The following is a 13,119-nucleotide window of genomic DNA, read 5'->3' on the forward strand; positions in this document are numbered from 1 at the left end:
ATTTTAAAAGTCGATAACTATTCAACCAAGAGGAATGGCGTTTCCTATAAAAAGGTATTAGGTACAAATCAATGGCACTGCTTAAATCCATACTTTATAGCGCATACGGTACACGTACGGAAGAATACATTTGTTTTTTAAATTGTAAATACCGGTTCATCTCGTATCCCTTTCGTGCTGCATATATTATTTAACGTTCTCTACACTGTTTGCCTCGCAATCGCAAATGCTAATCCGAATGTTACAGGAAGTGCTTCCGTTTAAAGTACTGTCTGCTATAAAAAATGCTATAAGATTATTGGAAGCATTTATGCTATCAAAAATGCTAAGGGATAGTGCTTCCGTCTAAAGCAACACAGTTCACTAATGGTTCACAGTTAGCTGAAAGCTGTGAGCTTCCTATTTTTAAAAAAATCAAAGTAAGGACCACACAGGGGGCTCATGGATCCTCTTCCAATGCTGTTCAATATCTATAATGAGGCAGTCAAACGGGAAGATTAAAAAAATTCACAAAAAATAGAGAGATCAAATATTAGTTAATTTTTTAACATGAATGTACTGTAAATGAGTTGAAATTACTAGTGTACCTGAAAAATGTTCATTTTTTTAATATGGTGTCAGTAAGATGGCGTCCTAGGTGTTGCACACATTGTCAGAGTCTCAGAGTAAATCCGCCCCATCTCCAACGAAATGTTGTGGATCTCTTGCCGAATTCGCCCTTCAAATCATACCTGGTTCTTGGGAGGGTTGTCCTTGAATACTTTGGATTTGAGGTAACCCTAAAGGAAAAAGTCAGGAGCCGCCAAATCGGGATGAGACGACCATGAAATGCGAGTCCAAGCACATCCATAGACACTCTGGCAGTATAGCTAGTTGCACCATCTTGCTGGAAGAGTGTTTTTCATGTGGGTCATAGTCATCCAGGACAGGCAGGAAAAAGGTTACCAATATGTCAGCATAACGTCATGGGCAGATTTACTCTGAGACTCCGACAATGTGTGCAAACCAAGGACGCCATCTTACTGACACCATATTAAAAAAATGAACATTTTTCAGGTACACTAGTAATTTAAACAAATGTACGTACAGTACATTCATGTTCAAAAATTAACTAATATTTGCTTTCTCCATTTTTTGTGAATTTTTTAAATCTTCCCGTTTGACTGCCTCACCCTATACATCCAACTTTATTCTCAAATCTACACTACATAAATTCTAAGCTGTTCGGGGAAAAGCACAAGTCAAAAAACGCAATTTTACAGCAGACATTTATGTTTATTCTTTTAATAGCAAACCTTACAGACACAATATGCATGTTGGATCATCACTGTAGAATCGTTACACATGCCAAATATAAAAATATACTAGTTTTTCCTTTAATTGATTCGGTGTGACTTGGATGAAAGCAAGATAAAATTGCAGTTTGTGACATATGTGTCTTTTCCAGAACACCATAGAATTGATTGATTATTTGCTTTATTTTACTTCGCTTATCTTGTAACAAGTGCACTCACGTTCCCGAAATGACGTGTCAATCATACCACGGCACGGGGCCAAACGTTGTTATGTATACGGGAAACCGGTCGTGACTCTCGGTCCAGGTTTTCAAGTTCGGTACTGAGACGGTCGTTTATTGTCATACTATTGCGAGGCGGAGATTAATACCTTGAAATGTTACACTGTTTTGTTTACCTTGGATATGTAGATTCGAACAATCATAACACACTAATAGCATAATATCCGGTACCTGAAAAAAAAACGTCAAATAACAACACTGACGAACGGTAAAAAGTGAATATATATTGTAACAACAAAAAAATATTGCAATCAACAACTGTTTACAAAGCCTCCTCAAACGCTCACAACATTCACTCTTTCTCTCTTTCACACATATGAGGTATTTTTACATGTGAAGTATAGATACAAATCATGGATCTCATTAACATATCATTACTTTTAATTTTTAAACCTTCATGTGAATTTAGGGCATTTGTCTGCCAGCTCCTGTGCTCTTTTAAATTAACTTAAGTGCCAGCCCTCGGAAAGCGGTTAACTAAGACAATTGGGTCGGCGTGGTTAAATCTTTCGTTCGAATGAACGTATGCATCCAGTCGTAAGCACGACATTTAACAAGTTTCTCGGACGGGGGTAATACACATAAGCCTCTCTCGTCCAATGAGAACAACTACACAATTACATAGTGATGCAAAAACTTAATTGGCTCCAGCTGCCGGAATACACAAATCAATCGTCGGCGCGAGCAAAAATTTACATTAATAACCACTATGCAACAAATAATACTACTTCATGCGCACGACCTTGCAATAAAAATTACTCTTTCCACAATTTAAAAGCACTCATCAGTCAGGTATTGACAAGTTAAATGGCGCGACGGGGCGGTCGGTTACACAAAAAATGGAGCACACTTTGACAATTTACACTAAATATTAAAGAAATGGAATGGAGCTTCTAACCCTGAATGCAGACAATTAAATTAGAACATCTGAACATGAAACAACTCTTTTTTACAACAATACCAAAAATTATCAGACACGGAAATTAGGTTCGGGGTTTCCTGAGTAACTTTGCAAATTAGTGAGACTTCGGCGTTAACAGTACGGTGTTGATACTAACAATGCACGTTTACATTGACATAGACCCTCTGAAGTATACTCTACCGGACTCTGCTACATCGCGTGGTCATTCATCTCTCCGGGACGCGGGACTTGCACACGGTTCCTTTGTGGCGAAATTGTTCTCCGAGGTCGATCGCGACGAAGAATAATTGCGACGATATGGTGTGCTTGCACCTCCTTAGTACTTCGGGCGTTCCTCTTGTCACTAGCGTCGGGTGTACGTGGTCACGCACCGGTCAGGAATCTCTCCAGTGTCGGGCATCAATTGGACGTCGATCTGCAATCATCTCTATCTGGTGACGGGCTTCGTTTGGGCGTCGTTCTGGAAACGTCCTTCGGGCTTTGGTTGGGGCGTCGATCTGGAAGCGTCCTTCGGGCTTTGGGCAGTGTTTGGTTTTGGCGTCGTCCGACTGGCTTCGGCGTCGTTGCAGGCGTCAGGGGAGTCGACGGACTCCCTTCTCTATCTTCTTTAGCCCTCCATTATTATGTAGTCCACGCTTGGCAAAAACAAATCACCGCGTAATCTTCACCAAAATAAGGCGCTCACTGGTAACTCTCTATCTGCAATTCGCTCACGGTACGTAAGAAAACGAAGTCCACGGACACAAAAACAATAATCACGCGAGAGTGTAGCGCGGAGATGCTCTCTCTATGAAATCCGGGTAAAAACTGTGTCTGGAATCGGGGTACTCTTGTTTATATGTCCCTTTCGAATTTGTCCGTTGGGAATGACGCTAAGGTGTGGCTTCGCTTCGGTTTCCCAGGGGATGGAAATGACCTCTGTCCATTGTCTTGAAACGCGATCCCCGAGGCGTCTTCGATACTTGCAGGCTTGGGCTCCAGCTGGTTTTCCTGGTCCTCCGTGAAACATGGGATCGCTCCCCGCTGTGATTTGAAGCCCGGTCTCGACGAAAATAACCTTTCCATTTCTCCGTGTTAGTGCAAATATGTCATGTTCTAAGCCGAAAAGACAGTTCCGCTGTCACTCAAGAAAAACCCGTCCCCAACTCCCGACGTCTGGCTCGGATACAAATTTATCCACAAAATAAAGAACCTCACACTTTTATATTTGAACATAAATGAATCAATAAACAAAAATAATTTATATCGAACTGCGTTTCACATGTCACTAGATACCGTGACAATCTGCCACTTTTGACTAATAGCGAAGGTGGGATGAGTGACTATTGTATATGATGAAATTGGTGAAAGAACACTCACAATGAATCTGGGACTCCTTGCGTCGTAGCGCGCCGTTCTAACCTCATTCGAAGTCTGCTCTACACTATATAAAGACAAATTATGGCACGGTGCAACGCCAGGGGTCGAAGGTTCGAATCCCGGCCTCGGCATGGACGTTCTTTGTGAGTGTCCCTTCATCAGTTTCATCATATCATCACCCATCGTTCTCTTCGCAATTAGCCAAAAGTGGCAGACAAGCGAAGTAAAATAAACCAAACCAATCAGTAAATGAATAACAACAATTTCTATTCTTATTTTTCAAATACAAAAATACTTACCAAATTACAACGATGTCTCGGACTTTTGAGTGAACGTATGTAATATGCAGAAGGCTCCAGTAGAGTGCATCTGTAAAATAAGAGAAAATTTCATAATTTAATATATAAAGCAAATAACGTGTGACTTTTTGCAATTCACATAGGCAGAAAGACAACTTTTATTTCGAAAAATTCATTTATATTACAAAATACACTAACAAATTTGAAAGTATTCCTGCATTATCGTAGCAGTCTTGGACGTCTGCAGGACTCTTTCCAGGGAGGAGCAAGCAAGGTATTTTGTAAAGGAGGGGGGACAAGGCATACTTTCACCCCTAATTGTGTTGCTTTCCAAAAAAACACTCCTTCAGTATGATGTTATCAGTTTTTTGCATCGTCCTTATAATAATTAAAATAAATTACTGTGACTGAAATACAATTATTTGTGTGAAATAAATACTTTAAGAATGACATTCACTTTCAGGGATGGCCTCCCAGATGGCGCAGTGGTAGCATCATCGCCTTGTAATCAAGGGATCCCGGGTTCGATACCCAGTGGAGGCACATAGTGGTTCGGATTCCACATTAAACTGTAGGTCCAGTTCCGATTAGCCTTACTGTGCATAAAGTGAACTTCAAGCACCTACTCATACTCATTTTCCGGGGGCGTGGTTTTGGTGACATTATGTTTTTATAATCACGCAGGCCCGTATCGAAGTGTGGGCTAAGGGAGCTCAAGTCTAGGACGTCATTCAAAGCGTTTTCCTTTATTTGTTTATTTAAGAAAACACAACAAAATCATAATATTCGACGGAGAAATTTACACTTGGCAGAAGTAAGAGAAGAGGGAAAACATATAAGATGTTACTCGGTCCTGGTTCCCATCGAAGATTTTCAAGTGATGAAGTGACCTCTAGATACTTCCTTCGCGCGGTCACCACGTAAAAATAGATGTCGCCACTCAACTCGGTACATAACCTGTTCGACCACGTCACGAAAAGATCTCTATCATAAATCCTTTTCGATTTTGTGAGGTTAAAACGAAATTACTCTCAATATTATAAATTAAGAAAGAAATACCTAAAATTGTCAATTTTGAACGGATAATTGATGATTCTACTTCATTGAAAGCAAGAAAAGTTAAATTCTAATTATTTCTTTCTGAAATATCAGTTTGGCTTTATAAATATTTCATAAATTTTACTTAGAATTATATGTAGGACATAGTTTAAAATTATGTTATTTTTTTCAAGCTGAGATGACTAATTTTCAATTACAATTTTCTTCTATTGATAACATACTGCACTCTGTTTTATTTATTTTTATTATTATTCTTAATCTCTTTCTTTTTTTTACTTTTGTTGGCATATGTTCTGGAAACACACTACTGGAATTTTCTGTTTCCCAAAATCGTAATAGTACAGTTTTGCAGGGGCGCCGCGAAATGTTCCAATATTTTCACTGAAAAGACACTTACTTGTTAGTCTGCACATGGTTTTAGTACTTTTTACACATAAAATATTTATTTTTTAACTTAAGGCAAGGAAACTAACCACACTAACTGAGCGTTGCAAGTGTTAGATGGGCCTACATTCTGACTTGGGCGCCGCGGAAGATCTTGAAACACTACGGGCGCCGCGAAACGAGAAAATTTGGGAACCATTGCAGTAAGACGTAAGTGAAATATTCCTAAATATGCTGAACTCTTTAAAAATCAGAAACGCAAACTACTAATCTTTAAATATAACGCAGTGGCGTATACTGAGTCTAAGGTCTGGACTCATAAGAAATCAGGTTGCCAACTCATAGGAAATCAGGTTGCCAACTCATAGGAAATCAGGTTGCCAACTCATAGGAAATCAGGGTGCCAACTCATAGGAAATCAGGGTGCCAACTCATAGGAAATCAGAGTGCCAACTCATAGGAAATCAGGGTGCCAACTCATAGGAAATCAGGGTGCCAACTCATAAGAAATCAGGTTACCAACTCACAAGAAATCAGTTTGCAAACTCCAGAATCACGATCATCATCTCACTGATAAGAATGATTTTATTTACAATTTCTGATTGATTTTCCTCCTGTATTTTATTCTCTAGACTTCAGGCTTCGCAGAAAGCCTAGCTAGCCTAGAATATACACTCCTGGTATAGCCTATATTATTTCTTAATGAGTTTTCTTTCGTTTCCTCATCTCAATTTTTTTAAGATGTAAATATCACAAACTATGGCATAAGAAGAAAATATCGAAGGACGCACAAAAAAATTGTCGATGCTTGGTAGTGCGGGAGGCTGAGGAAGCGCCAAACCACAATCCTGCCTAGGGTGCCAAAATATCTGGCTGCAATCACATGATGCATCAACGGGAATGTTGGTGAACGCTTTCTGTGGTCGAGGGTGCAGACTCCTGTTTGGTAACGGGTATGGCGAGGTGCGGCTTGTGGAGAACAATAAAGAGAGCGCGTGCTGCAGACGTACTCCACGCTCGCGGGAGAAGATGAAGAGCTGGAGATGAAAAACGTTATAACTGTAATCTGGAGCGGAGGCACCGTGACAGGTGATGCTCAATTTCCCAGGGTGTGGCGGCCAGGGAATATGTGGCTATTACACGGTCCAGCTCCGTGCAGCATCCGGAACTCGTCTCCACTTCCTGGTTTCCTTGGCGGAAGTAGGTGAGCGTGTGGCGAAAGAAGGCGGGGCTGCTCTTATGGAACCGAGTCATAAGCATGCGTAACATTGTTGCAGTTGAGGCGGAGAGAAACCGTTGATGAGAGATCGGGAAGAGATTGCTAAATAGAATATTACTCACACAATCCGTAACATGTTGATTTCCATTTCTGTCTTGGTTTCGGTTTGGTCATTGTACTTTCTTACCTCTCTGTGGTAATCGCGACGATGAAGATGAATAATGCACACACACATCCATTTTCTAGGGCCTTCCAATGGCGTAGTGGTAACTTCGTCGCCTTGTAATGAAGGGATCCCGGGATCGATACCCGATGGAGGCACATAGTGGTTCGGATCCCACTTTAAATTGTAGGTCCAGTCCCGATTAGCCTATCTGTGCATAAAGTGGACTTAACACAACATATCAATCAATCAATCAAAGCACATCCATTTCCTTAAAACGGGATTCGAACCCAGGGCTTTATTACCCAATCGTCCCCGAAAATTTGATGGGACAAATACCCGTGGTTTTCTCTTCCCCTGTCTTTGCCCAATTTTAACATAAATGTAAAGAATTGCTTGATATCGGACATGGACATTGAAAATCTATACATGAAAGTAATGATTCATTATGAAAAAGCAAAAGTCATTTTTTTAAAAAAATGATAATAGTCCATGAAAACAATTCCTTAATTAAATAAAAGACAGGAGTTTCCAGCAGTAGAATGCGTGTAAGTTTATCTGGTTATAAACATTATTGTGTGCTATGTCTATTGTGTTCATCTACATAAATGATATTTCGGTGCCTTTCATGACCAACAGGCGAGGTCATACATATTAATCAAATGACTTATTATTTGTTATGTTTGTCCGTCATGAAATAATAGAAAATTGATCAATACTAGAAAACTATTCACGATAGAGACTTGGTTTCATGCACTCAGGTTATGTTTTTATGGTAAATAATCTAATTATACTGTTGTTAGAGATCTATAGTGGAGAACAGTGGCACCGACTTCCTATGACTTGAAGGGGGCGCGCAAGATTGATAACTTTATCGTGGTATGTGTGTGTGTGCAGGGAAATTACTGAGTATCCCTTACTGTGGATTCAAAAATATGCATATATTTTCGGCATAAACAAAAGTTCAACTGTAAAAGATGCTCTAAAATTATTTGGGGGTTCCACTTTCTCTAGTCATTTCTCTAGTGGGTATCGCCGGCCTCCGTGGAGGAGTGGTTAGCACATCGCGCTACGATGCCAGGGGTCCCGCATTCGAATCCCGGCCTGGACATGTATGTTCGTGAGTGTCCTTTCATCAATTTCATCGTGTCATCACTCATCCTCATCTTTGCAAAGAAGCCAAAAGTGGCACAAAAAGCGAAGTAAAATAAAGCAAATCAATCAATTAATAGTGGATATCGCCTGCCCTCTGCCCAATCTATTCTAATCAGTGTTTATATTAAGAAAATTATCTGAAATTATTTACCAAACGAATATATGATTTTGGGATAGAAAAAACATGGACGTTTTATTATATTTTGATACAGCGTATCCGAAAACCTAAGAGCGCCCCCCCCCCTCCCCCACATAATGTCGTTATTCTTGAACATGGGCTCCAAACATTTTAACCTATTCCCCAGAACCATCTATCCACTTCTTATACGCAAAACGCCTACATTACTTGCGTGGAAACACGTCATTGTGATCCCGTTGTGTTTTCCTTGTGTGTACCCTTCCCGTTCGCTTGGAACGTTCGAAATACTGTAACGTACACGTCAGATGAATCCAGATGTGCCAAAAGTGAGGGTCTGAGACGGCGGAAACATCACGGGATGGAACAAAAGACGACCGCAACAAAGAACTCTTGCATCACGTGCATCGGGCCGTAAGGTTCGAGCATGACATGCATGCGATGTTAGGCTGTCACCACACAGGCGGTGGAGAGGCATCCACTGGGCGTGGTCTGCCATGGGGGAACGGGATCTCTGAACTTTGCCCCTTCCCTGCGTTTCCTACCTGGTGTTTAAAGGTAGAAGCGGAAGAGGCATTTCATTATAATCTACTTAGCTCGAAGGATATGCGAGGGAAAATCGAAAAGTCTTTGCTCATATTTATTTTCACTAGTTTGGAGATGCCGCTGTTGCAGAATTCGGCCGGTTAATCGCGGAACCACCGCTGGACAGCGGTCTTCGATTCGTCGTCGCAAATGAAGCTCTGTCCTGCCAGGAACTTCTTCAGTATACCGAACACGTTGAAATCACTGGGGGCGAGGTCTGTACTATACGGTGCATGCTCCAGAATCTCCCATTCGAATGATTGAAGTCTGTCGTTGGTCCTGTTTGCTACACGAGACCTCGCGTTATCGTGGAGAATAACCACATTGTGTACATCGAATCTCTTGGCGCTTTTTCCTGATGTCAACACCACCACCGCACACTTCTCAAAGCGAGACACTTGTCCCCATACGTCGGCTGCATTTCCGCATGGATCTTGATGGACGTACGTCCCTTGCTCCATAGAAAACGAATAACACTTCGCTGCTCATACGACGTGGACGTGTTGAGTACTACAGCCATCTTTGCAAGCTGACAGCGAGTATTGTTGAATGATTGATTACTTTATTTTTCTTCGCTTTTCTGCCACTTTTGATATCGCGAAGATGAGGATGAGTGATGATATGATGAAATTGATGTTGGTTTACTTACATCTAGAGGACTTGTTTGAATCATGTAGCATTATTATGAGATTTTTTGTCAGAGTTAAACGGTGGTATCACAATTTGATTGTATTTCCCGGAGAACATGGCAACTGTTTTATGTGAACACGTCCCTCGATGGCAGTGTGCTGAACGGTTATTATACAGAGAGCAATGGTGATTCCTTGGAACCACGGCGTGAACAGCGTTCGTTTATCAAAATAGCCGTTCTTCGGGACAGAAATGCCAGAGAATGCCACAGGAAGCTGGTGGAAACTGTAGGGAATAATGTCCTACCGTAGTATGAGCCTCTTATGTTCTTGTAATGCTCATATGCTTTCTTGGACGACGCCATCTTTAAGGATGTTTTGCTCGCTTCCCTATTCTACACCTAGTACACATGATCTGCATTGTTCATACATTCCACAGTACCATACGCTGCTCCAAAGGGTTATATAAGGGTCGGCATAAGTCAGTTTACCGAAAATGCAAACTATGTTACTGTTTGTATTTACATAGACATATAAATTACCTGTTCAAAATGTCGGTCGCCATTCTTTTCGATGCACGTATTACACCTCTTTAATACTGATTTGCAGATGCTATTACACAATTGTGAATATTTGTGAAAAATTAAGTTCTATTGGTTCTTTCAAGTGTTCCAAATCTCGCGGCTTCACGGCAAAAACTTTGTCTTTCAGAATTTCCCACATGGGGTTAAGTCCGGAAACCTTGAAGGCCACTTCATGGCACCTCTTCTCCTTATCCACTCCCTGAAGTGCTCATTTAAATTAAAAATGATTAGTCTGCGTTTACCAGGATTAGAGACTCGATCAAAACGTCTGACACCTAACTCATCAAGAAACAGGTCGTTGCTAGCGGAAGGGCGTCATATATTGGACGGGATCGTGAAAGTGCGTCACAACGTAGGGTGCAGCGTTAAATTAATTTCAGTATGACGACCCCTGTACGTGATCTTCATGGCAAGAGGACTTTAGAGACCCGTGTAAGAGGAGAAGACAGTATCGAAATGAACTGTTGTGACTTCATCCCAGCGCATGGAACCTAGTCTCTTCGCCGCCTCCACTTCGCGTTCCTCTCATACAACCGTCCCATTACCTAATGACACATTGCCGAGTCTTCTCTTGCAATTCCAAGCTGTACGCTGACCCAGAGCAATGTTCTCACGCACGGACCGATCTCTTCATCTCCCGAGGAGCCTCACGAAAATTGAGTAATAAAGATCTTTTTGTAAACTGCTTGCGGTTCTTTTGTTCCCGCCGGGACAATGCTACTTATTCTTCGTGGAGGAATGTCGTGTCGTGCCCTACAAATGAACCGGTTGTTACGAGGCTGTGGAGCGTTGGATAAATACAAAAAGTAAGTAAATAAAACTAGGAAAACATAATTAAATTGCTTAACACGCACAGCTCGGTTTTGCTTCCAGGTTCAAAATACATTTCATTCCCAATTTCCAGTTTGAGAGGAGGTACGGGAGGAGAAAATTGGAATTAAGCATTCGTCTTATTTTAAATCTTTTTTTTTTTTAGAAGTTTGTCACTAAATTTAAGAGGAAGTTTAATTCTTTAGAGAATTAAGTTTCTGAAATTTTGTTTAATTCCGCAAATAAAAAAAAATTAAAATATGCACGTGAAGCGATAAGTGAAAACTAAACTTTATTTGACAGGAAATTATCTTGTTGTATTCCGAAAATAAATAATTTGTTCCACAAAGAAGGAACGTAGAAGATTAATTTGTAGACTAGACAGAAAATTATAGAATAACTCAGTGGTTCCCAAAGTATGCGCCGCGGAGCCCTGAGGGTGCCCGTGGCTGGCTTACAAGTCGCCGCGAAATGTTCCAATATTTTCACTGAAATTATATGATTCTTCCAAATATGTGCTTATTTAGAACTTTTACACATAAAAAGTTTCTGAATTTGAAATACGTGTTTATTTTTTAGCTTAAGTCAACCAATCTAACCACACTAACTGAGCGTTGCAAGTGTTAGATAGGCCTACATTCTGACCTGGGCGACGCGGAAAGACCTTGAAACACTAAGGGCACCGTAGAACGAAAAAGTTTGGGAAACCCTGGTATATGTAATTCCATGTCGTAATTATAATTTTAATTTATTTAAATGGCTAAACGTTCATATCCTTAATGTACCGATTACAATTCTTTGCGCATATAACAGACCAAATTTTGAGTATGAGCCTGTTATGTGGAACTTTTCTCAAATCATAGGAATTTCAAAACCATTCAAAATGTACAAAGTTGTGCACGAGATGTGTGTATTTTTTATGTAACTTAAACGTTTTTTCTTATGAATACACAAATTTATTACCGACAACTCAAATTTCGATGCTTGGGTAAGGACGAGATAAATATTAATTGGTACACTATCAGCATACAACATTTATCATAGTAATTTATAGTCTAACTTAGAGCATACACGGTTCCAATATAAAATACCAGAAGACAGTTCTATAAATTTAAAAATGCGAATATTACTTTGTAATTCGGTTATTCGTCTTGCTCAGTACTCTTGATATAAAGTGCTTCTTTTTTACTCTTCAAGTTAGTTTGTTATTGTGTTCGTTTGTCACCGTGTTCATCATGGGAACTACTCAAAAATATTGTGGTATGTTCATAAATAATAGTGCATCCATATATTCACACACACACATAGACATTCATTTCGTGAACAATATAATGTTCCGAGTTGCGTACCGCCAGAAAAATTTAAAAAATCCAACACAAAAATGTTTTGAAAATAATTCAATTGTATTGTTAGTTTCCAGATGATCCCCAACATTTCGTTTCGTTTCGCAAGTCAGAAGACAATTTGTGTGGCACCAATCCTTACTATCCTGTGGCATAGTACTGACGTCGTCAAAGAGTCCTGGATTCGATCGCCGGCTGAGGCACACAGTGGTTCAGATCCCTCTTTGAACTACAGGTTCATCCTCGATTAACCTATCTGTGCATAAAGTGGACTTGAAGCAGGCTTTGACCTTTGCTGGAACGCCCTCCAAGCAGTAGAGAACTTGTGGCTTATCTTTCGGGCGAAGAACCTCGAGAGCGAACTTCCCGGTGACGGACGGAGTCCTCGGAAGGAACAAGAATCCCGTCTGCCTTCGTCATGCACGGAATGACGTCAGCAGTGGGAAGACGTTGGGGCTAAAAAAAAAGAAGAAGAAGAAGAAGAGAGAACCAGCTCCACGTAATAAATTGCTTCACAAACTGGAAGGACAGCCCGGTTCCGAAACGTGTCTGCACTTTCCACATGCCCGCTCGTGCGCATGCCACTTCGCCAACCTGTTGCACTCGAGGCATTGCAGCAGCTGACTTGGCCGTGAATTGTTGTGAACTTGTGTTGCGGTAGTCTTCAGGGTAGGATTTAAAATGCCCCTCCCACATTGTTGTGGGCTATTACGTTATTCGTTGAAGAACATCTCCACCCTTTGTGCAAGCTCCCACTATGTCTCCATCTCGTCTCAATTTTAAAGGGGTTTATTTAATTCTCGTTCTTGTCTCGTAGTTTGCAAGACGGTCTCGGTATAAGAAACAGTAATGTGGGCATCATGAACGCATTCATGAAAACCGAAACAGATATTTGT

General features: G+C 40.7%; 1 protein-coding gene across 1 annotated transcript in view; it reads right to left on the bottom strand.

The window, feature by feature from the left end:
- LOC145989870 (alpha-(1,3)-fucosyltransferase 7-like) overlaps window positions 1-13,119 on the bottom strand; it is a 147,890-nt gene that overhangs the window by 69,689 nt on the left and 65,082 nt on the right. Inside the window, exon 2 of the mRNA XM_083125337.1 lies at window positions 4,157-4,226. The gene's annotated coding sequence lies outside the window, so the exon portion shown is untranslated. The remainder of the gene's footprint in view (window positions 1-4,156; window positions 4,227-13,119) is intronic.

This window comes from Lepisma saccharinum, chromosome 7 (genome assembly GCF_977018435.1).
Source record: "Lepisma saccharinum chromosome 7, izLepSacc3.1, whole genome shotgun sequence".
In the NCBI taxonomy this organism is placed as follows: domain Eukaryota; kingdom Metazoa; phylum Arthropoda; class Insecta; order Zygentoma; family Lepismatidae; genus Lepisma; species Lepisma saccharinum.